Source organism: Cetorhinus maximus, chromosome 29, assembly GCF_964194155.1.
Source record: "Cetorhinus maximus chromosome 29, sCetMax3.hap1.1, whole genome shotgun sequence".
Taxonomy (NCBI): Eukaryota; Metazoa; Chordata; class Chondrichthyes; order Lamniformes; family Cetorhinidae; genus Cetorhinus; species Cetorhinus maximus.
The window spans coordinates 7,000,143-7,025,519 of record NC_135907.1 but is presented as its reverse complement, the minus strand read 5'-3'; the positions used below and the strand labels follow the sequence as shown (position 1 = coordinate 7,025,519).

The following is a 25,377-nucleotide window of genomic DNA, read 5'->3' as shown; positions in this document are numbered from 1 at the left end:
GTCTACGGTTGCGCTAGATGTGTCGTGTAACTGGCAGGTAATGGAAAATTTCGAGAAACACTCAGTCACAAGGGAGAACACGTGACAGGCATGAGAGACAATCCATGAGTCTTTGTAGCTGAGTTTCCGTGTGAGCAACTAGCTCACAGCGCAGAGGAGTTCTTCGATCGAGGCCTGCTGTATTTTTGTCTTTGCTTTCAGCTTGAGCAGTCAAAGAACAAAGAAGAAAAAAAAGTACAGCACAGGAACAGGCACTTCGGTCCTCCAAGCCTGCGCCGATCGGTCTGTGGAGCTTGCCAGCTGACCAGGTATGCAGCTAAAGTCCTTCCACATCTACAGGGAAGGCAAAGTCAGCAGCGTTTCTCCCAGAGTGTAGAGAGTCCTTGGAACTCTCTTCCTCGAAAGGTGGTGGAAACAGAGTCTTTGAATATTTTCAAGACAGAGCTGGATAGATTAACAAGGCGGGGTTGGAAGGTTATCGCTGGTAGGCAGGAATGTGGGGTTGAGGTTACAATCGGATCAGCCATGATCTTCTGAGTAGTGGAGCAGGCTCTTGGGGCCCAGTGGCCTACTCCTGCTCCTAAGTTGTATGTTCAGACATGTAGGGGCATTACTTTTTACTGATTCCAGTGCTTCTCCTGCACTGAACCTGGAGAGTACTACGTCAGCTGCTGTTGAGTTGTTTCCTGATGCCCTGCTTTCTTTTGTACGAGCTGTCTAGCATCCTCGTTTATGGGCTTCCTTTGCTTGGCATTGGGCCTTCTTTTGGGCTGACTGTTGGTCTATTTCCTTTACGGGATGTCAGCATGACATCACCAGAAGGGAAATGTGTCATGTTATGAAGTCACAGTAAATAAGTCCAATGCATTATATCATTATAATAACACAAGATGATGATCAGCAGTGAGAAGGCAGGTGGCAGCAAGGATAAGTACAGGTACGACACAGCGAACAGCCTTAGATCCTGTTAAAATGTTGAAAATGTTTCTCCCCTTCTCGAAGATTATTTCCTTCAAAATTTTAGAAATCTTTCAGCTTCAACCAGAAGTCACACACAAGCCAAACAACAAAACCACCTGCGTGCACAGCACAGCACACCATCTGCCAGCCTGCAATGATGTCGGCTCTCTTTTAATCACCTTTTCCCCTCCCATCAGTCCTATTCAGCAGGCAAGCAAAGGAGCGCAGAAAATACATCTGCACGGCTGTTTCTAACTTCTAGAAAGGGAACAGCCTTATCCTAGGAAAGTGAAAAATACCTATACTGTCACAAAGTGATGAACTTGAACTGCAAAACACCACGCTTACCTGAGCTTGTGTCACAGTTTTTGCTGTCTATCTCAGCCAGTATTCTCAGTCGTCCATCCTGGCTTCTTGCTCTCTCTGCAGCTTTCAGATGCCTCCCCTTGGCCGGCCTCAGTGCTCGGTGATAGATCAGCGCTCGGTATTATTTCTGTCCTCAGTGGTAACTGCTAGGGGAGAAAGGCTTGACTTTTTCAATCACCTTTTACCTCAGTAAAATCCAAGTAGAACCTAAAGTGGCAATGCTTCTCCCTCTCAGCACCCAACATGTCTTGCCTTTTCTTCAGGTTGGATTTGAGGAAGCACTACAGTTGCTGCCTGGCTGCCATTTCAAGTACAGAGACAAGGGGCAGCCCCATGACCCCTCCCCCGACTCCTGCACAATATGCAAATGTAGCACATTGTCTGAGTGCAATTTGGGAGCTGAAGACGGTTTCACAGTGGGATACAAGATATGAGGAGAGGTTTCCTCACAGACACACCGCCACATAAGCCCCTTTAAATTTGCGCGGCTGTGCAAAAAGTTTAATGGGCCCGCACACTTAAACAAATCGGTCACGCACTGTAATGACTCGCCTCATTCAGTTCAACAGAAATTAGGATCATGTTTTTAACCTGTGCCCTAGTTTTAAAATATTTTGTGTTCCATATTTACTTTCTCAATTTGTTATTAATTTACTTTACATTGCTTTATATTCTATTTTGTCTTGGACATGCATCACGGTTCGTTCAATCTCACTGGTTAAGAAAATTAAAATATTTAGTTTGATCAGGGTCTTACACTTGTCAAGAGGAGCCCTTTCAAATACTGGCCTGCTTTTGGAGGCCTGAAGTCACTGGAGCTGCACAAGTCAAGACGACTGAAGGCCTGATTCGCTGTGTAATATACTTTGCAGCATCTTGTTGCACTAGCAGGCAGGAAGGAGTTTTCAGCAATGCAGTTTAAAGGCTTGATACACTAAGTACACTTTCATTTCAGGTTTGTCATTTCAGGACGCTGCGTGTTTTTTTGCTCTGTTTTCTGACTCTGAAATTCTAATTCAGACTGTGGAGAAGAGCTGTTGTTGCTGCTGTTGGTTTTCTTTGTAACTGTTGTCGTTTTTTTGTGGAAAAATATACCTTATCCATAAAATATCTGAAAGAACATTACAAAACATTTCAAAATGGCCATCGCAAAAAGTGCAATCATATTCCAGTTTTTCAAATAGATCATGTCGCACCCTGCGACGCTTCAATACGATCAATGAACATTACAGACATTTCAACATGCTCATTACAGGCAGTCAGACAGTGCAATAGTATTCAAGTTATCTACATAGATCATGTTGCACTCTGAGGTGCTTCAATACAATTGTGATAAATGTAATATTCACTGCATACATTCAATGTGAGTCTTTCAGGCCGAGGGGTCCATACCTTTCCCAGTCCCTCGGTGCACTATGGCTGAAAGGTCTTAGACAGCGACCGTTCCCCACTGCGCATTTGTGGCGGCTGCCCCAAGCTTTAGTGCGTCCCTCAGCACGTAGTCCTCGGCCTTGGAATGTGCCAGCCAGTCTGCAACACTCTGCTGGGGACAACTCATTGCACTGGAAGACCAACAAGTTTCGGGCAGACCAAAGAGCGTCTTTCACCGAGTAGATGATCCTCCACCTGCTTGTCTCGATGTGCGATCCCTGTCCCTGGGATCAACACGTAGAGCACAGAGACCTGTGTCACAGAACTGCTTGGGATGAACCGCGACAAAAACCACGGCAACTCTCTGCAGACCTTCTTTGCAAACGCACATTCCACAAAGAGGTGAACAACGGTCTCGTCCCCACGACAGCCACCTCGAGGTCAACATGCAGAGAGGGTGAGACTTCAGGAAGGATCTGACGGGGAGGGCATTTCTCACCACCAGCCAAGCTACGTCTTGGTGCTTGTTGGAAAGTTCTGGAGACGAGGCATTCTGCCAAACGACTTTGACAGTCTGCTCGGGGAAACATCGCACAGGATCCACCATCTCCTTTCCCCGCAGGGCCTATAGGACGTTACGTGCCGACCACTGCCTGATGGACTTGGGGTCAAAGGTGTTTTTCTGCATAAAGTTTTCCACCAGGGACAGGTGGTACGGCACGGTCCAACTACTTGGAGCGTTCCGCGGCAGCGTGGCCACACCCATCCTTCGCTAAACCGGGGACAGGTAGAACCTCAGCACGTAGTGACACCTGGTGTTTGCGTACCGAGGGTCTACGCACAGCTTGATACAGCCGCAGACAAAGGTGGCCATCAGTGTGAGGGCGATGTTGGGCACGTTTATTCCCCCTTTATCTAGAGGCTTATACAGCGCGTCCCTGCGGACACGATCCATTTTCGACCTCCAGATAAAGCGGAAGATGGCTCGGGTGATTGCCGTCGCGCAGCAGTCTGGAATGGGCCAGACCTGCGCCATGTACAGCAACAGCGAGAGTGCCTCACACCTGATGACCAGGTTCTTACCCGCAACGGAGAGGAAGCGTCGCTCCCAGATTCCCAGTTTCCTTTACACCATAGACACTGGATCCTTCCAGTTTCTAACGCATACCCCGGTCCCTCTGAACCATATCCCCAGCACCTTCAGGCCGTCAGCACTGACGGTGAAGGGGACAAAGGATCGGTCAGCCCAGTTCCCAAAGAACATGGCCTCGCTCTTCCCACGATTTACCTTGGCTCCCGAGTCCAGTTCGAACTGGTCGCAGATGTGGATCAGTCTGCACACCGACAGCGGATCAGAACAGAAGACGGCGACATCGTCCATGTACAGGGAGGCTTTGATCTGAGTGCCTCCACTGCCTGGGATCGTAACTCCTCTAATGCCCGGATCCTTCCTGATGGACTCAGCAAAGAACAGGCGAGAGAGGACAGCCCTGCCTGACTCCAGATTTAATTGGAAAGCTATCTGATTCCCACCCATTGATTGAGACTGCGCTACTGATGTTAGTGTAGAGTAGGATCCAACTGGATCCAATTGCGAATTCCCTCCCCAAACCCCATTTTGAGAGCACATCCACCATGTAGGTGTGCGATATTCTGTCAAAGGCTTTCTCCTAATCCAGGCTGATGAGGCAGGTGTCCACACCCCTGTCCTGCACATAGGCAATCGTATCCCTGAGCAGCACCAGGCTGTCAGAGATCTTCCTGCCCGGCACAGTGCAGGTCTGGTCAGGGTGTATCACCAATTCCAGAGCGGATTTGACCCGATTGGCGATGACCTTGGACAGAATCTTATAGTCCACATTCAACAGTGAAATGGGTCGCCAATTTCTAATTTCCTCCCTTTCTTCCTTGTGCTTGTACATGAGGGTGATGATGCCTTTCCTCATGGATTCTGACATACTGCCGGCCAGGAGCATACTCTCGTACACCCCTAGCAGGTCTGGGCCCATCCAGTCCCACAGAGCCCAATACAACTCCGCCGGCAAGCCGTCGCTTCTGGGGAGATTTACTCTTCTCGAAGGACTCAAGGGCCTAAGTCAGTTCGTCAGGAGTTCGCGGTTTGTCCAGCCTCTCCCGTGTACTGTCGCCTAAGACCTCCGTGATAGAGGACAAGGAGGACTGGGAGGCCGTGCTGTCCGTCGGCTTCACGTCATAAAATCCGGCATAAAAGGATTTGCTGATCCTCAAAATGTCGGACTGCGCTGACTTTACTGATCCGTCTTCTTCATTCAGGCTGCTGATCACAGAGCTCTCTCTCTGTACCTTTTGGAAGAAGAAACGTGAGCACGTCTCATCCTGCTCCACGGAGCGGACTCTGGAACGGAAGATGTTCTTGGAGGCAAAGTGCGAGGCTTGCTGGCTCTTCACCTCTTGGAGTTCTTCCTTGACATCGACCCCCACCGACCGCAGCCGGAGCAGATTCTGCATGTTTTTCTGGAGTCGGGACATTTCCCTCTCTTCCTTTCTAGCTTTCTGGATGCTTTTGAGGATGAAAAGCCTCTTGGTGTTTCCCTTGATCGCTTCCCACCAGTGTGTCAGGGACTCAAAGAGGGGTTTCAGGGTTCTCCAACCTTCATAAGCCCTCTTGAGCTCCTCAATGTTCTCTGGGGTCAGCAGTTGCACGAATAGCTTCCATGCCCCCCTGCCCACCCTCAGGTCCTTCTCCAAGTGGCAGTCCGCCAGTAGGAGGCAGTGGTCAGAGAAGAACACCGGCTTGACCTCGGTGGATCTGACTGTGAATGCACGGGACACAAAGAGGAAGTCTATCCTGGAACGAATGGACCCGTCTGGCCGCGACCAGGTGTATCTACGCTGCGCTCCGTCTGCAGGGTTGCTGAAGACGTCGTGCAGCTTGGCATCCTTAACTGTTTCCATCAGGGATCTGGACGTAGCGTCCAATCTGCTTCCGGCCCTGCCGGATCGTCCAGCCGCATCGATGATGCAGTTGAAGTCCCCGCCCAGAATGACCGGCCTGGAGGTCGCCAGCAGCAGTGGGAGCTGCTGAAAAACCTCCAGCCGCTCAGCCCCTTGTGCCGGGCCATACACGTTAATTAACCGGAGTGGAGCGTTCTTGTACATTACGTCTGCTACCAGGAGTCGCCCGCCCACCACCTCCTTGACCTCGGAGACGGTGAAGTTGCCTCCCCGCAGCAGAATACCCAGGCCGGAGGAACGAGAGTCGTTTCCGCCCGACCAGATCGATGGCCCGTGGGACCACCATCGTGACCATTGCCTGTAGGAGCTGAGGTGCGGTATCGCACACTCCTGCAGAAACAACAGGTCAGCTTTGACCTTGGCTAGGTAGTCCAAGGTCGCAACACATCGCGTAGTAGATTTAATGCTACGCACATTTATGGATACAATCTTTAAACCCATTTTAAAGCATTTATTCTCCTACCAAACCCACTGTCTCTGAGAGTCCCAGACCTTTAGTCTGCTCCTTCATACCCGTAGTGAGCTCAAATTCCTTCACTTTGGATGGGCTGAGGTAGATCTCCTTGGCCGTGTTCTGCTCCGGTGGCATCTGGAGGTTCACGTAGAGAGCGGGTTTTGAGATGACCTTTGCTGGAGAAGCTTCTCCAAAACTCACCCCCTCTGGGGTGTTGCTGTTCCCGGCTTCCTGGAGCTGGGGTGCGATGATTGCCTCACAGCTCCCAGATTCCAGGGGCTGTGGTGCACTGGCCTCCTCAGGTTGCAGGCAAAGTTGGGGTGCGCTGGTCTCCTTGTTGTCTCCAATTTTCTGGAGCTCGGGTGTCTCGTCCTCCAACGCCCTGGAGCTTTGCCGCCTCTTCTGTCGGTGCCGCCCTGGCACTTCATCATCCGAAGAGCTGCTGCCCTTGTCATCCGTGTCGGATGGGAGACGCCTCTTGCCGCTTCTCTGGGAAACGCCTTTGCTTCTTCTTCGCTCCCTCTTACTTTTCTTGTTCTTCACCGTCCGCCACTCCCCCTGCTGCGTTTCCACTGCTGCCTCCTCCTCCATTGATTCGCTGTCCTGAGGACTGGGAGGTTCAGGGGGTAGTGCTGTTGATTGGCTCTCTGTTGCCTCAATCTCTTTCTCCACCTTGTCTCTCTCTGTGTCCTCCTTTGTCCCGTTGAGCTCCCTGGGGGACTTGGTGGTTGGAGTGACACGGAACATTTCTTCTGCTTCCCCCTGGTCGGCTTTGGCTGCCTGTGCGTAAGTACGGCAGCGTTTGGGGCAGGTCCTGTAGAGGTGACTTGCCTCGCCACACAGGTTGCAGCACTTGGCCTGTTTGTAGTCTTTTGTCTGGTGCCCTTCCTGTTTGCAGATCTTGCAGAGGGAGGCGCTGCAGTTGGCCGCCACATGACCAGCCTTGCCGCATGAGCGACAATGCTTGGGTTGCCCAGCGTAGACCAGGTAGCCCCGATTTCCCCCGATAGCGAAACTGGAGGGAGGGTGGAAAATGGCTCCCTTACCATCGGTCTTTAGCGTGACCTTAAACAGGCGTTTGCCTGTCCAGATCCCCAAGTCTTCTCGAATCTCGGTGCCGCTCCCCACCTTATCGAAGTACCTGGTGAGGAAGGTGACCACGTCGGCGACAGGGACGAAGGGGTTGTACACATGCACCATCACCTCACGTTCCCGTTGCAAGGGCAGAGAAAAGTGCGGCTCCGCCGTCAGGATCTTCATCTCCGGCAGGTCTCTCTTCTCCTCGAACACCCTCAGGAGCCGGACGCAGTCTGCCACTCGCTTGAACGTCACGTCAAAATAACCGCCTTTGCGGGAGTCGTGCAGGGTGAAGATCTCCGTAGCTTGGAAGCCGCACGCCTTCAACAGGATCCTCCTGGTGAAGAAGCCCCGATCCATAGGTGATCCTCCTTCGCTGTGGTTCACCGTGACTCGGACGGTGATAGGTAACCCACGGTATGGATTTGGATTGCGATTGGTTATCACCCTTCCATCCCGACCTTGCCTTGGCAGGACCATGGTGTCGCCCCTGCAACACTTGATGTTAGCCAAAAGGCCGAGAAGCGATGAGAAAGAAAGAAAGTTGTGTTTTGAAAGATGTGCATGTTGAAAAGTAAAGAAAGCAGATGTTTGTAAGAAAACTATTTTTAGCATTGAAAATCCCCTGGAAAGGGGTGGTGCACCATTCCCAGAGATACTGCAATACCGGGTCGATGCGTGGAGTGGACGGAGCAAGCCCCTATTCCATCTCCCTGCTCCAAAAATCAATTTAATATATGGTCCCCAGATAAGGGACGTATCAGATATTAAACTGATAAGAACAGATTTTTTTTTTTTTTTTTTGTAAAAATATACTTTATTCATAAAAAATCTTCAATCACATTCAAAACCATTTCAAAAACAACATTACAAGGGTACAATCCAGGTTAAACTTTTACAAAATGTATCACCAGGTGCATCAGTACAAACAATATTACAATCATTTACAGCCTTTCATTTTGATCTGTACAGCCCGAGGGGCTCTAAACAGTTCCCAGTCTCTCGGTGCGCTGTGGCAGAAAGGTCTTAGACAGCGACCCTTCCCCATTGCGCCTTTGCGGCAGCTGCCCCAAGCTTTAGTGCGTCCCTCAGCACGTAGTCCTGGACTTTGGATTGTGCCAGTCCGCAACAATCGGTCGGGGACAACTCTTTGTGCTGGAAGACCAACAAGTTTCGGGCAGACCAAAGCGCCTCTTTCACCGAGTTGATGATCCTCCAGCTGCAGTCGATGTTTGTCTCGGTGTGTGTCCCTGGGAACAGCCCGTAGAGCACAGAGTCCTGTGTCACAGAACTGCTCGGGATGAACCTCGACAGCAACCACTGCATCTCTCTCCAGACTTTCTTTGCAAAGGCACAATCCACAAGGAGGTGAACAACGGTCTCTTCCCCACCACAGCCACCTCGAGGGCAACGTGCAGAGGGGGTGAGACTCCTGGCGTGTAGGAAGGATCTGACGGGGAGGGCCTTTCTCACCACCAGCCAAGCTACGTCTTGGTGCTTGTTGGAAAGTTCTGGCGATGAGGCATTCTGCCAAATGACTTTGACAGTCTGCTCGGGGAACCATCCCACAGGGTCCACCCTCTCCTTTTCCCTCAGGGCCTCTAGGACGTTACGTGCTGACCACTGCCTGATGGACTTGTGGTCAAAGGTGTTTTTCTGCATAAATTTTTCCACCAGGGACAGGTGGTACGGCACGGTCCAACTACTTGGAGCGTTCCGCGGCAGCGTGGCCAGACCCATCCTTCGCAACACCGGGGACAGGTAGAACCTCAGCACGTAGTGACACTTGGTGTTTGCGTACTGAGGGTCTACGCACCGCTTGATGCAGCCACACACAAAGGTGGCCATCAGTATGAGGGCGATGTTGGGCACGTTTTTTCCCCCTTTATCTAGAGGCTTGTACATCGCGTCCCTGCGGACACGATCCATTTTCGACCTCCAGATAAAGCGGAAGATGGCTCGGGTGATCGCCGTCGCGCAGGAGTGTGGAATGGGCCAGACCTGCGCCACGTAAAGCAACAGCGAGAGTACCTCACACCTGATGACCAGGTTCTTACCCGCAATGGAGAGGGAGCGTCGCTCCCACATGCCCAGTTTCCTTTTCACCATAGCCACTCGCTCCTTCCAGTTTCTAACGCATGCCCCGGTCCCTCCGAACCATATCCCCAGCACCTTCAGGCCGTCAGCCCTGACAGTGAAGGGGACAAAGGATCGGTCAGCCCAGTTCCCAAAGAACATGGCCTCGCTCTTCCCACGATTTACCTTGGCTCCCGAGGCCAGTTCGAACTGGTCACAGACGTGCATCAGTCTGCGCACCGACAGCGGATCCGAGCAGAAGACGGCGACGTCGTCCATGTACAGGGAGGCTTTTACCTGAGTGCCTCCACTGCCTGGGATCGTCACTCCTCTTATGCCCGGATCCTTCCTGATGGACTCGGCAAAGGGTTCTATGCATCACACGAAAAGGACAGGCGAGAGAGGACAGCCCTGCCTGACTCCAGATTTAATCGGAAAGCTATCTGTTTCCCACCCATTGATTGAGACTGCGCTACTGATGTTAGTGTAGAGCAGTTGGATCCAATTTCGAATTCCCTCCCCAAACCCCATTTTGGAGAGCACATCCCCCATGTAAGTGTGCGATATTCTGTCAAAGGCCTTCTCCTGATCCAAGCTGATGAGGCAGGTATCCACACCCCTGTCTTGTACATAGGCAATCGTATCCCTGAGCAGCGCCAGGCTGTCAGAGATCTTCCTGCCTGTCACAGAGCAGGTCTGGTCAGGGTGAATCACCAATTCCAGAGCGGATTTGACCCGGTTGGCGATGACCTTGGACAGAATCTTATAGTCCACATTCAACAGTGAAATGGGTCGCCAATTTCTAATTTCCTCCCTTTCCCCCTTGTGCTTGTAGATGAGGGTGATGATGCCTTTCCTCATGGATTCTGACATACTACCGGCCAGGAGCATACTCTCGTACACTTCTAGCAGGTCTGGGCCGATCAAGTCCCACAGAGCCGAATACAACTCCGCCGGCAAGCCGTCGCTTCCGGGGGTTTTACTCTTCTGGAAGGACTCGAGGGCCTTAGTCAGTTCATCAGGAGTTAGCGGTTTGTCCAGGCTCTCCCGCGTACTGTGGTCTAAGACCTCCGTGATAGAGGACAGGAAGGACTGGGAGGCCGTGCTGTCCGTGGGCTTCACGTCATACAGTCCGGCATAAAAGGATTTGCTGATCCTCAGAATGTCGGACCGTGATGACTTTACTGAGCCGTCTTCTTCCTTCAGGCTGCTGATCACAGAGCGCTCTCTGTGTACCTTTTGGAAGAAGAAACGTGAGCACGTCTCATCCTGCTCCACGGAGCGGACTCTGGAACGGAAGATGATCTTGGAGGCCTCCGAGGCAAAGTGCGAGGCTTGCTGGCCCTTCACCTCTTGGAGCTCCTCCTTGACATCGACCCCCATCGACTGCAGCCGGAGCAGATTCTGCATCTTTTTCTGGAGTCAGGCATTTCCCTCTGTTCCTTTCTAGCTTTCTGGGTGCCTTTGAGGATGAAGAACCTCTTGATGCTTCCCTTGATAACTTCCCACCAGTGTGTCAGGGACTCAAAGAGGGGTTTCACGGTTCTCCAACCTTTCTAATCCCTCTTGAGCTCCTCAATGTTCTCTGGGGTCAGCAGTTGCACATTTAGCTTCCATGCCCCCCTGCCCACCCTCAGGTCTTCCTCCAAGTGGCAGTCCGCCAGTAGGAGGCAGTGGTCAGAGAAGAACACCGGCTTGACCTCGGTGGATCTGACTGTGAATGCACGGGACACAAACAGGAAGTCTATCCTGGAACGAATGGACCCGTCTGGCCGCGACCAGGTGTATCTACGCTGCGCTCCGTCTGCAGGGTTGCTGAAGACGTCGTGCAGCTTGGCATCCTTAACTGTTTCCATCAGGGATCTGGACGTAGCGTCCAATCTGCTTCCGGCCCTGCCGGATCGTCCAGCCGCATCGATGATGCAGTTGAAGTCACCGCCCAGAATGACCGGCCTGGAGGTCGCCAGCAGCAGTGGGAGCTGCTGAAAAACCTCCAGCCGCTCAGCCCCTTGTGCCGGGCCATACACGTTAATTAACCGGAGTGGAGCGTTCTTGTACATTACGTCTGCTACGAGGAGTCGCCCGCCCACCACCTCCTTGACCTCGGAGACGGTGAAGTTGCCTCCCCGCAGCAGAATACCCAGGCCGGAGGAACGAGAGTCGTTTCCGCCCGACCAGATCGATGGCCCGTGGGACCACCACCGTGACCATTGCCTGTAGGAGCTGAGGTGCGGTATCGCACACTCCTGCAGAAACAACAGGTCAGCTTTGACCTTGGCTAGGTAGTCCAAGGTCGCAACACATCGCGTAGTAGATTTAATGCTACGCACATTTATGGATACAATCTTTAAACCCATTTTAAAGCATTTATTCTCCTACCAAACCCACTGTCTCTGAGAGTCCCAGACCTTTAGTCTGCTCCTTCATACCCGTAGTGAGCTCAAATTCCTTCACTTTGGATGGGCTGAGGTAGATCTCCTTGGCCGTGTTCTGCTCCGGTGGCATCTGGAGGTTCACGTAGAGAGCGGGTTTTGAGATGACCTTTGCTGGAGAAGCTTCTCCAAAACTCACCCCCTCTGGGGTGTTGCTGTTCCCGGCTTCCTGGAGCTGGGGTGCGATGATTGCCTCACAGCTCCCAGATTCCAGGGGCTGTGGTGCACTGGCCTCCTCAGGTTGCAGGCAAAGTTGGGGTGCGCTGGTCTCCTTGTTGTCTCCAATTTTCTGGAGCTCGGGTGTCTCGTCCTCCAACGCCCTGGAGCTTTGCCGCCTCTTCTGTCGGTGCCGCTCTGGCACTTCATCATCTGAAGAGCTGCTGCCCTTGTCGTGCGTGTCGGATGGGAGACGCCTCTTGCCGCTTCTCTGGGAAACGCCTTTGCTTCTTCTTCGCTCCCTCTTACTTTTCTTGTTCTTCACCGTCCGCCACTCCCCCTGCTGCTTTTCCACTGCTGCCTCCTCCTCCATTGATTCGCTGTCCTGAGGACTGGGAGGTTCAGGGGGTAGTGCTGTTGATTGGCTCTCTGTTGCCTCAATCTCTTTCTCCACCTTGTCTCTCTCTGTGTCCTCCTTTGTCCCGTTGAGCTCCCTGGGGGCCTTGGTGGTTGGAGTGACACGGAACATTCCTTCTGCTTCCCCCTGGTCGGCTTTGGCTGCCTGGCGTAAGTACAGCAGCGTTTGGGGCAGGTCCTGTAGAGGTGACTTGCCTCGCCACACAGGTTGCAGCACTTGGCCTGTTTGCAGTCTTTTGTCTGGTGCCCTTCCTGTTTGCAGATCTTGCAGAGGGAGGCGCTGCAGTTGGCCGCCACATGACCAGCCTTGCCGCATGAGCGACAATGCTTGGGTTGCCCAGCGTAGACCAGGTAGCCCCGGTTTCCCCCGATGGCGAAACTGGAGGGAGGGTGGAAAATGGCTCCCTTACCATCGGTCTTTAGCGTGACCTTAAACAGGCATTTGCCTGTCCAGATCCCCAAGTCGTCTCGAATCTCGGTGCCGCTCCCCACCTTATCGAAGTACCTGGTGAGGAAGGTGACCACGTCGGCGACAGGGACGAAGGGGTTGTACACATGCACCATCACCTCACGTTCCCGTTGCAACGGCAGAGAAAAGTGCGGCTCCGCCGTCAGGATCTTCATCTCCGGCAGGTCTCTCTTCTCCTCGAACACCCTCAGGAGCCGGACGCAGTCTGCCACCCGCTTGAATGTCACGTCAAAATAACCGCCTTTGCGGGAGTCGTGCAGGGTGAAGATCTCCGTAGCTTGGAAGCCGCACGCCTTCAACAGGATCCTCCTGGTGAAGAAGACCCGATCCATAGGTGATCCTCCTTCGCTGTGGTTCACCGTGACTCGGACGGTGATAGGTAGCCCACGGTATGGATTTGGATTGCGATTGGTTATCGGCCTTCCATCCCGACCTTGCCTTGGCAGGACCATGGTGTCGCCCCTGCAACACTTGATGTTAGCCAAAAGGCCGAGAAGCGATGAGAAAGAAAGAAAGTTGTGTTTTGAAAGATGTGCATGTTGAAAAGTAAAGAAAGCAGATGTTTGTAAGAAAACTATTTTTAGCATTGAAAATCCCCTGGAAAGGGGTGGTGCACCATTCCCAGAGATACTGCAATACCGGGTCGATGCGTGGAGTGGACGGAGCAAGCCCCTATTCCATCTCCCTGCTCCAAAAATCAATTTAATATATGGTCCCCAGATAAGGGACGTATCAGATATTAAACTGATAAGAACAGATTTTTTTTTTTTTTTTTTTGTAAAAATATACTTTATTCATAAAAAATCTTCAATCACATTCAAAACCATTTCAAAAACAACATTACAAGGGTACAATCCAGGTTAAACTTTTACAAAATGTATCACCAGGTGCATCAGTACAAACAATATTACAATCATTTACAGCCTTTCATTTTGATCTGTACAGCCCGAGGGGCTCTAAACAGTTCCCAGTCTCTCGGTGCGCTGTGGCAGAAAGGTCTTAGACAGCGACCCTTCCCCATTGCGCCTTTGCGGCAGCTGCCCCAAGCTTTAGTGCGTCCCTCAGCACGTAGTCCTGGACTTTGGATTGTGCCAGTCCGCAACAATCGGTCGGGGACAACTCTTTGTGCTGGAAGACCAACAAGTTTCGGGCAGACCAAAGCGCGTCTTTCACCGAGTTGATGATCCTCCAGCTGCAGTTGATGTTTGTCTCGGTGTGTGTCCCTGGGAACAGCCCGTAGAGCACAGAGTCCTGTGTCACAGAACTGCTCGGGATGAACCTCGACAGCAACCACTGCATCTCTCTCCAGACTTTCTTTGCAAAGGCACAATCCACAAGGAGGTGAACAACGGTCTCTTCCCCACCACAGCCACCTCGAGGGCAACGTGCAGAGGGGGTGAGACTCCTGGCGTGTAGGAAGGATCTGACGGGGAGGGCCTTTCTCACCACCAGCCAAGCCAAGTCTTGGTGTTTGTTGGAAAGTTCTGGCGATGAGGCATTCTGCCAAATGACTTTGACAGTCTGCTCGGGGAACCATCCCACAGGGTCCACCCTCTCCTTTTCCCTCAGGGCCTCTAGGACGTTACGTGCTGACCACTGCCTGATGGACTTGTGGTCAAAGGTGTTTTTCTGCATAAATTTTTCCACCAAGGACAGGTGGTACGGCACGGTCCAACTACTTGGAGCGTTCCGCGGCAGCGTGGCCAGACCCATCCTTCGCAACACCGGGGACAGGTAGAACCTCAGCACGTAGTGACACTTGGTGTTTGCGTACTGAGGGTCTACGCACCGCTTGATGCAGCCACACACAAAGGTGGCCATCAGTATGGGGGCGATGTTGGGCATGTTTTTTCCCCCTTTATCTAGAGGCTTGTACATCGCGTCCCTGCGGACACGATCCATTTTCGACCTCCAGATAAAGCGGAAGATGGCTCGAGTGATCGCCATCGCGCAGGAGTGTGGAATGGGCCAGACCTGCGCCACGTACAGCAACAGCGAGAGTACCTCACACCTGATGACCAGGTTCTTACCCGCAATGGAGAGGGAGCGTCGCTCCCACATGCCCAGTTTCCTTTTCACCATAGCCACTCGCTCCTTCCAGTTTCTAACGCATGCCCCGGTCCCTCCGAACCATATCCCCAGCACCTTCAGGCCGTCAGCCCTGACAGTGAAGGGGACAAAGGATCGGTCATCCCAGTTCCCAAAGAACATGGCCTCGCTCTTCCCACGATTTACCTTGGCTCCCGAGGCCAGTTCGAACTGGTCGCAGACGTGCATCAGTCTGCGCACCGACAGCGGATCCGAGCAGAAGACGGCGACGTCGTCCATGTACAGGGAGGCTTTTACCTGAGTGCCTCCACTGCCTGGGATCGTCACTCCTCTTATGCCGGATCCTTCCTGATGGACTCGGCAAAGGGTTCTATGCAGCACACGAAAAGGACAGGCGAGAGAGGACAGCCCTGCCTGACTCCAGATTTAATCGGAAAGCTATCTGTTTCCCACCCATTGATTGAGACTGCGCTACTGATGTTAGTGTAGAGCAGTTGGATCCAATTTCGAATTCCCTCCCCAAATCCCATTTTGGAGAGCACATCCCCCATGTAGGTGTGCGATATTCTGTCAAAGGCCTTCTCCTGATCCAAGCTGATGAGGCAGGTATCCACACCCCTGTCCTGTACATAGGCAATCGTATCCCTGAGCAGCGCCAGGCTGTCAGAGGTCTTCCTGCCTGGCACAGAGCAGGTCTGGTCAGGGTGAATCACCAATTCCAGAGCGGATTTGACCCGGTTGGCGATGACCTTGGACAGAATCTTATAGTCCATATTCAACAGTGAAATGGGTCGCCAATTTCTAATTTCCTCCCTTTCCCCCTTGTGCTTGTAGATGAGGGTGATGATGCCTTTCCTCATGGATTCTGACATACTACCGGTCAGGAGCATACTCTCGTACACTCCTAGCAGGTCTGGGCCGATCAAGTCCCACAGAGCCGAATACAACTCCGCCGGCAAGCCGTCGCTTCCGGGGGTTTTACTCTTCTCGAAGGACTCGAGGGCCTTAGTCAGTTCGTCAGGAGTTAGCGGTTTGTCTAGGCTCTCCCGCGTACTGTGGTCTAAGACCTCCGTGATAGAGGACAGGAAGGACTGGGAGGCCGTGCTGTCCGTGGGCTTCACGTCATACAGTCCGGCATAAAAGGATTTGCTGATCCTCAGAATGTCGGACCGTGATGACTTTACTGAGCCGTCTTCTTCCTTCAGGCTGCTGATCACAGAGCGCTCTCTGTGTACCTTTTGGAAGAAGAAACGTGAGCACGTCTCATCCTGCTCCACGGAGCGGACTCTGGAACGGAAGATGATCTTGGAGGCCTCCGAGGCAAAGTGCGAGGCTTGCTGGCCCTTCACCTCTTGGAGCTCCTCCTTGACATCCACCCCCATCGACTGCAGCCGGAGCAGATTCTGCATCTTTTCCTGGAGTCGGGACATTTCCCTCTGTTCCTTTCTAGCTTTCTGGGTGCCTTTGCGGATGAAAAACCTCTTGATGCTTCCCTTGATCACTTCCCACCAGTGTGTCAGGGACTCAAAGAGGGGTTTCACGGTTCTCCAACCTTTGTAATCCCTCTTGAGCTCCTCAATGTTCTCTGGGCTCAGCAGTTGCACATTTAGCTTCCATGCCCCCCTGCCCACCCTCAGGTCTTCCTCCAAGTGGCAGTCCGCCAGTAGGAGGCAGTGGTCAGAGAAGAACACCGGCTTGACCTCGGTGGATCTGACTGTGAATGCACGGGACACAAACAGGAAGTCTATCCTGGAACGAATGGACCCGTCTGGCCGCGACCAGGTGTATCTACGCTGCGCTCCGTCTGCAGGGTTGCTGAAGACGTCGTGCAGCTTGGCATCCTTAACTGTTTCCATCAGGGATCTGGACGTAGCGTCCAATCTGCTTCCGGCCCTGCCGGATCGTCCAGCCGCATCGATGATGCAGTTGAAGTCCCCGCCCAGAATGACCGGCCTGGAGGTCGCCAGCAGCAGTGGGAGCTGCTGAAAAACCTCCAGCCGCTCAGCCCCTTGTGCCGGGCCATACACGTTAATTAACCGGAGTGGAGCGTTCTTGTACATTACGTCTGCTACCAGGAGTCGCCCGCCCACCACCTCCTTGACCTCGGAGACGGTGAAGTTGCCTCCCCGCAGCAGAATACCCAGGCCGGAGGAACGAGAGTCGTTTCCGCCCGACCAGATCGATGGCCCGTGGGACCACCATCGTGACCATTGCCTGTAGGAGCTGAGGTGCGGTATCGCACACTCCTGCAGAAACAACAGGTCAGCTTTGACCTTGGCTAGGTAGTCCAAGGTCGCAACACATCGCGTAGTAGATTTAATGCTACGCACATTGATGGATACAATCTTTAAACCCATTTTAAAGCATTTATTCTCCTACCAAACCCACTGTCTCTGAGAGTCCCAGACCTTTAGTCTGCCCCTTCATACCCGTAGTGAGCTCAAATTCCTTCACTTTGGATGGGCTGAGGTAGATCTCCTTGGCCGTGTTCTGCTCCGGTGGCATCTGGAGGTTCACGTAGAGAGCGGGTTTTGAGATGACCTTTGCTGGAGAAGCTTCTCCAAAACTCACCCCCTCTGGGGTGTTGCTGTTCCCGGCTTCCTGGAGCTGGGGTGCGATGATTGCCTCACTGCTCCCAGATTCCAGGGGCTGTGGTGCACTGGCCTCCTCAGGTTGCAGGCAAAGTTGGGGTGCGCTGGTCTCCTTGTTGTCTCCAATTTTCTGGAGCTCGGGTGTCTCGTCCTCCAACGCCCTGGAGCTTTGCCGCCTCTTCTGTCGGTGCCGCCCTGGCACTTCATCATCCGAAGAGCTGCTGCCCTTGTCGTCCGTGTCGGATGGGAGACGCCTCTTGCCGCTTCTCTGGGAAACGCCTTTGCTTCTTCTTCGCTCCCTCTTACTTTTCTTGTTCTTCACTGTCCGCCACTCCCCCTGCTGCTTTTCCACTGCTGCCTCCTCCTCCATTGATTCGCTGTCCTGAGGACTGGGAGGTTCAGGGGGTAGTGCTGTTGATTGGCTCTCTGTTGCCTCAATCTCTTTCTCCACCTTGTCTCTCTCTGTGTCCTCCTTTGTCCCGTTGAGCTCCCTGGGGGCCTTGGTGGTTGGAGTGACACGAAACATTCCTTCTGCTTCCCCCTGGTCGGCTTTGGCTGCCTGTGCGTAAGTACGGCAGCGTTTGGGGCAGGTCCTGTAGAGGTGACTTGCCTCGCCGCACAGGTTGCAGCACTTGGCCTGTTTGCAGTCTTTTGTCTGGTGCCCTTCCTGTTTGCAGATCTTGCAGAGGGAGGCGCTGCAGTTGGCCGCCACATGACCAGCCTTGCCGCATGAGCGACAATGCTTGGGTTGCCCAGCGTAGACCAGGTAGCCCCGGTTTCCCCCGATGGCGAAACTGGAGGGAGGGTGGAAAATGGCTCCCTTACCATCGGTCTTTAGCGTGACCTTAAACAGGCGTTTGCCCGTCCAGATCCCCAAGTCGTCTCGAATCTCGGTGCCGCTCCCCACCTTATCGAAGTACCTGGTGAGGAAGGTGACCACGTCGGCGACAGGGACGAAGGGGTTGTACACATGCACCATCACCTCACGTTCCCGTTGGAACGGCAGAGAAAAGTGCGGCTCCGCCGTCAGGATCTTCATCTCCGGCAGGTCTCTCTTCTCCTCGAACACCCTCAGGAGCCGGACGCAGTCTGCCACCCGCTTGAACGTGACGTCAAAATAACCGCCTTTGCGGGAGTCGTGCAGGGTGAAGATCTCCGTAGCTTGGAAGCCGCACGCCTTCAACAGGATCCTCCTGGTGAAGAAGCCCCGATCCATAGGTGATCCTCCTTCGCTGTGGTTCACCGTGACTCGGACGGTGATAGGTAGCCCACGGTATGGATTTGGATTGCGATTGGTTATCGCCCTTCCATCCCGACCTTGCCTTGGCAGGACCATGGTGTCGCCCCTGCAACACTTGATCTTAGCCAAAAGGCCGAGAAGCGATGAGAAAGAAAGAAAGTTGTGTTTTGAAAGATGTGCATGTTGAAAAGTAAAGAAAGCAGATGTTTGTAAGAAATCTATTTTTAGCATTGAAAATCCCCTGGAAAGGGGTGGTGCACCATTCCCAGAGATACTGCAATACAGGGTCGATGCGTGGAGTGGACGGAGCAAGCCCCTATTCCATCTCCCTGCTCCAAAAATCAATTTAATATATGGTCCCCAGATAAGGGACGTATCAGATATTAAACTGATAAGAACAGATTTTTTTTTTTTTTTTTGTAAAAATATACTTTATTCATAAAATATCTTCAATCACATTCCAAACCATTTCAAAAACAACATTACAAGGGTACAATCCAGGTTAAACTTTTACAAAATGTATCACCAGGTGCATCAGTACAAACAATATTACAATCATTTACAGCCTTTCATTTTGATCTGTACAGCCCGAGGGGCTCTAAACAGTTCCCAGTCTCTCGGTGCGCTGTGGTAGAAAGGTCTTAGACAGCGACCCTTCCCCATTGCGCCTTTGCGGCAGCTGCCCCAAGCTTTAGTGCGTCCCTCAGCACGTAGTCCTGGACTTTGGATTGTGCCAGTCCGCAACAATCGGTCGGGGACAACTCTTTGTGCTGGAAGACCAACAAGTTTCGGGCAGACCAAAGCGCCTCTTTCACCGAGTTGATGATCCTCCAGCTGCAGTCGATGTTTGTCTCGGTGTGTGTCCCTGGGAACAGCCCGTAGAGCACAGAGTCCTGTGTCACAGAACTGCTCGGGATGAACCTCGACAGCAACCACTGCATCTCTCTCCAGACTTTCTTTGCGAAGGCACAATCCACAAGGAGGTGGACAACGGTCTCTTCCCCACCACAGCCACCTCGAGGGCAACGTGCAGAGGGGGTGAGCTTCCTGGCGTCTAGGAAGGATCTGACGGGGAGGGCCTTTCTCACCACCAGCCAAGCTACGTCTTGGTGCTTGTTGGAAAGTTCTGGCGATGAGGCATTCTGCCAAATGACTTTGACAGTCTGCTCGGGGAACCATCCCACAGGGTCCACCCTCTCCTTATCCCTCAGGGCCTCTAGGACGTTACGTGCTGACCACTGCCTGATGGACTTGTGGTCAAAGGTGTTTTTCTGCATAAATTTTTCCACCAGGGACAGGTGGTACGGCACGGTCCAACTACTTGGAGCGTTCCGCGGCAGCGTGGCCAGACCCATCCTTCGCAACACCGGGGACAGGTAGAACCTCAGCACGTAGTGACACTTGGTGTTTGCGTACTGAGGGTCTACGCACCGCTTGATGCAGCTGCACACAAAGGTGGCCATCAGTATGAGGGCGATGTTGGGCACGTTTTTTCCCCCTTTATCTAGAGGCTTGTACATCGCGTCCCTGCGGACACGATCCATTTTCGACCTCCAGATAAAGCGGAAGATGGCTCGAGTGATCGCCGTCGCGCAGGAGTCTGGAATGGGCCAGACCTGCGCCACGTACAGCAACAGCGAGAGTACCTCACACCTGATGACCAGGTTCTTACCCGCAATGGAGAGGGAGCGTCGCTCCCACATGCCCAGTTTCCTCTTCACCATAGCCACTCGCTCCTTCCAGTTTCTAACGCATGCCCCGGTCCCTCCGAACCATATCCCCAGCACCTTCAGGCCGTCAGCCCTGACAGTGAAGGGGACAAAGGATCGGTCAGCCCAGTTCCCAAAGAACATGGCCTCGCTCTTCCCACGATTTACCTTGGCTCCCGAGGCCAGTTCGAACTGGTCGCAGATGTGCATCAGTCTGCGCACCGACAGCGGATCCGAGCAGAAGACGGCGACGTCGTCCATGTACAGGGAGGCTTTTACCTGAGTGCCTCCACTGCCTGGGATCGTCACTCCTCTTATGCCCGGATCCTTCCTGATGGACTCGGCAAAGGGTTCTATGCAGCACACGAAAAGGACAGGCGAGAGAGGACAGCCCTGCCTGACTCCAGATTTGATCGGGAAGCTATCTGTTTCCCACCCATTGATTGAGACTGCGCTACTGATGTTAGTGTAGAGCAGTTGGATCCAATTTCGAATTCCCTCCCCAATGCCCATTTTGGAGAGCACATCCCCCATGTAGGTGTGCGATATTCTGTCAAAGGCCTTCTCCTGATCCAAGCTGATGAGGCAGGTGTCCACACCCGTCATGCACATGATGGGGAGGGCCTTTGTCACTATCAGCCAAGCTACATCCTAATGCTAATTTGAAAGTTTTGGTGATGAGGCATTCTTCCAAATTACTTTGACAGTCAGCTCAGGAAACCACCCGACAGCATTCACTATCTCCTTTTCCCGCAGGACCACATTACAATATGTGCAGCCCACTGCCTGATGGACTTGTGGTCAACAGGTTTTTCTGCATAAACTGTTCCACAAGGGATAGGTGATACAGCAGGTTCCAACTGAATGGAGCGTTCTCTGGTAACATAGCCATATCCATTCTTCCCAACACCGGGAAGAGGTAGAATCTCAGCACGGAGTGACACTTGGGCCTGGATTCTTGGGCCTGAGCATTGGGGCGTCTTAGGTCACTGTGCTAATGACATCATTGCTGCATCACTACCCAGCAGCCAAACTCAATGTACATTGCTCAACATGGGCTGCTGTGTTTAACCGACTTCAGTTTCAGGAAAATGTAACAGGAGCACATTTCACTCTGTGCTATTGGACAGTGGTTTAATAGTTGGAAAAGATCAGTGGTGCTCACCAGGGTTCACACCTGAAGAATTGTCAACCTTTGTGTTGCTGCACAGCACAATCAGATAAAGCATTTCTTACCTTCCGTCACTTCCTGTTCCTTCAGCTGTAGCCTAACCAGTGTATCATAACGGTTTGGCATAACTTCCTTCCCTTTGGACTCCACGCCTCAATTTATAAAGCCGAGGATCCTTATTTGTGTTTACATGAATTCTTGCTGCAACAAACGGAGCTTTGGCGAGATCATACCCAGAGTATTGTGTACCATTGTTTTGGTCTCCTCACCAAATGAAGGATATATTTTCCATAGTAGGGATGCAACAATGGTTCAGTAAAGATTGAATGGAGTGGCCAATATTTTCTGGAGTTTAGAAGAATGAGCCGTGGTCTTGGGTTCGCTAAGGCTGTGCTGAGGAAAGTGGAGGGAAGGCGAGTACAGCACAAAGGATAGGAAGGCTGGCACAGGCAAAAGAAACTGCAGCCAACAGGGTGAAGCGGGGTACAGGTGCTGTCACCCTATTTTCTAACGTGGACAACTGCCTTAGTGTGGTTGTGCCTGCAGTTGCACAGAAATCCAACAGGGGGCAGTGTCTGGCCTAGCTGCACAGGAGAAAAATTGCAAGGCCCTGAGCTGAACTTCAGCGCAAATACCCACATGTAAATGGCACATTGAAGGTGAGAAAAGCAACTCTTAATGAGGAGCAGTTTCAGAAGAAATGTAAAGCATGGTCAGGCAGCTGTAAAAACATTGTTCTGTTGACTGTTACATCTGCTCATCGTAAACAGGGGAGTTGCACCATTCTGCTATACCCTGCAAGACCAGGTTAAAGCATGTAGTGGACATCGGCATGTTTTAAAAGTTTTTGTCGCATCAGAATTGTTTAATTTAATAAGAAACTTACTGATGTGTCCCAATGAAACAATTAAGTGGTTCAGTATAATTTTTTTTCTGCCATTTTAAATCAGCTTACTCAGGGACAACTGGTCACCCAGATTACAAATTCTCATTTTATTACAATAAACCAGTTTCAGATATATCACTGAAACATTATCTGTCACCTACCATTCAAATGCATCAAGGAATACAGAGAAAATAAAGTTACTTTTTATTATTCTGCCTTGTTGCGTTGGTTCAGGGAGATTTTGCATTCATGATTTTCCAAATGAATTGGTGGCCAGAAGCCTAACCTAACCTGCACAATTTCAAGTGTTCTTCCCGTGCAATTTCCCGATTGTACCCAAAGTGAAATTATCTCAGCTCGTTTCTGTGATGTAAACTGCTGCATTGTTGAGTGAGATGGAAACAATGGAAAGAAGCATTGAAGAAATTAAAGACATTAGCAAAACAAAGAACATGTGGATAGGTCAGACATGCAAGGAAGTGAGAAGTGAGACACATTGAAAACAAAGACACCCTGCAGATCAGGTCTGACATTCAAACGGAAAATTGCAGACAACTCATGATTTGATCAGAGGGTAAATGCAAAATACTGCTGATGGATGCTGGATGCAGATAGAAATCTGAAACAAGAACAAAAAATGCTGGAAAAGCTCAGCAGGTCCAGCAGCATCTGTGGAGAGAGAAACACAGCTAACATTTCGAGTCCCTTTGACCCTTTGTTTGGAGAGTACTGTGTTCTGACAAAGAGCCTCATCCCAACAGCTACACAGCTCCCCACACCCCAATAAAAAGCCTGTTTCCAGATTGTGTGTGAAAAGCTTGTGGAGCTGGGCTGCCCACTGCTCATAGATTTAAAGAGATAGTCCATTAAAATAACCAAAAGTAATTTGACTTCCATTAGTAGACCTCTAAACTGCTGTTTTTCTGTGGGAAGAGGGTTGTGTGAGATCTAGTATCACCCCAGAGAATTGAGCAGATATTCCAGCTAACATCATAACTGGATGCAAAATATTCCATGGCACTATTCAAGAAAGAGTGGCCGAATTCTCCCTGGTCTCCTGGCCAATATTTCTCCTTCAACCAACATTACTGAAAACATTATTTGTCATGATGTCATTTCTGTATGTGGGACTTTGCTGTGAGTAAATTAACTGACACATTTCCAGCATCACAACAGATATCAGCACTTCAAAAATATTTAATTGATTGAAGTATTTTGCACCATCCAGTAGCGAGCAGGAATAGAAATGATTGCCTCTTGGTTGAGAAACACAGCAGAAACTGAACCATTAGAATGAAAAACATAAAAGTTCCCACAAGGAAAACCAATCAGATAATGTCACAGAATCACAGAATTGTTAGGGTTCAGAAGGAGACCATTTGGCCCATCATATTTACACCAGCTCTCCGAATGAGCATTATGACTTAGCACCATTCTCCTCCCTTTTCCCCTTACCCTTGCACATTGTTTCTATTCAAATAATCATCTAGTGATAATCCTCTTGAATGCCTCGATTGAACCTGCCTCCACCACACTTCCAGGCAGTGCATTCCATACTCGAACCACTCGCTGTGTGAAAAAGATTTTTCTCACATCACGTTTGCTTCTTTTGTAAATCACTTTAAACCTGTGCTCTCTCGGTCTCGATCCTTTTCAGAGCGGGAACAGATTCTTCCTATCTACTCTATCCAGCCCCCTCATGATTTTGAACACCTCTATCAAATCTCCTCTTAGCCTTCTCTTCTCCAAGGAGAACAGTCCCAACGTTTCCAATCTATCTTCGTAACTGAAGTTTCTTACCCCGGAGACATATTTGTAAACCTCTTCTGCACTCTCTCCAATGTGTTCACATCCGTTCTATAGTGTGGTGCCCAGAGCTGGACACAATACTCCAGCTGAGGGCTAAATAGCATCTTATATGAGCTCAGCATAACCTCTCCACTCTTGTACTCTATGCTCCTCTTAATAAAGCCCAGGATACTGCATGCTTTACTAACTGCTCGCACCACTGTCCTGCCACCTTCAATGACCTATGCACATAAACACCCCGATCCCTCTGCTCCGCCACGTCCTTAAGAATTGTACCCCTTATTTTATATTGTCTCTCCATGTTCTTTGTACCAAAGTGCATCCCCTCACACTTCTCCGCATTGAGCTTCATCTGCCACCTATCTGCCCACTCTACCAACTTGTCTATGTTCTTTTGAAGTTCTATACTGTCCTCCTCACAGTTTACAATGCTCTGTAATAGATCAGTGCTCTGTACTCTTTTTGTAGTGGCTGCTAAAGGAGAAACATTTGACTCTTTATATCTGAGTAAATTCCAAGTAGAACCTGAAATGCTGCAGTTTTGTCCACTCCCAACCTAGCCTGTACCTGCTGGCACAAATCTTGTATTCAGCTCCTGCTGATCTGAGGTACAGATAAAGGCCTGGAGTGAGAGCAGCCACTGCTGGGAAAATCCTTTGAGCTGGAGCTGGTCAAGCTGCTGTGCACATCCTGTTAAAGAAACATCACCAAAATGCAAAGACCTTTCACAGGAACAAGGATGGTTTGAGGCTTTTCCATACACAGTACACATGAAGGCTACAAAAGGTGTAGTCAGCTAGTCCTTAACATGCAGGTCTAATAATGACACTGGAACCAATTTTTAATGAGTGAGGTAGTTCCAGAATGGAAAGTCTTTAAACTCTACAAGGTTCAGCTGCAGGACCGCAGTGATGCTCGTTATTACTTTATTATTTTGCAATGCCGTTCAAGTGAAAATTTCAAATCAATAGAACTGATCTTTTTGTGCTCAGTCCCAACCATCACCTTCTCCATAAAACACGACCACATCCCACCTCAGCCGCTCTAGAAGAAATACTTCCATATAAATAGTTGCATTTGTGGGTTGACGTGTATTAGATCCCCTGCTTTTTGAGGTATATCTAATAATTTGGATGTAAATGTAGGGGGA

At 51.2% G+C, this 25,377-nt stretch overlaps 1 non-coding gene and 2 pseudogenes across 1 annotated transcript; all 3 read right to left on the bottom strand.

The window, feature by feature from the left end:
• Positions 1-7,855: 7,855 nt before the first annotated feature.
• Positions 7,856-8,036, bottom strand: LOC144669727 (U2 spliceosomal RNA; annotated as a pseudogene).
• Positions 8,037-13,377: 5,341 nt separating this feature from the next.
• On the bottom strand, positions 13,378-13,559 carry LOC144669739 (U2 spliceosomal RNA). The gene has a single exon (XR_013573720.1). It is a non-coding gene; the product is annotated as a U2 spliceosomal RNA (small nuclear RNA).
• A 5,342-nt stretch (positions 13,560-18,901) lies between these two features.
• LOC144669787 (U2 spliceosomal RNA) lies at positions 18,902-19,081 on the bottom strand (annotated as a pseudogene).
• Positions 19,082-25,377: the final 6,296 nt, after the last annotated feature.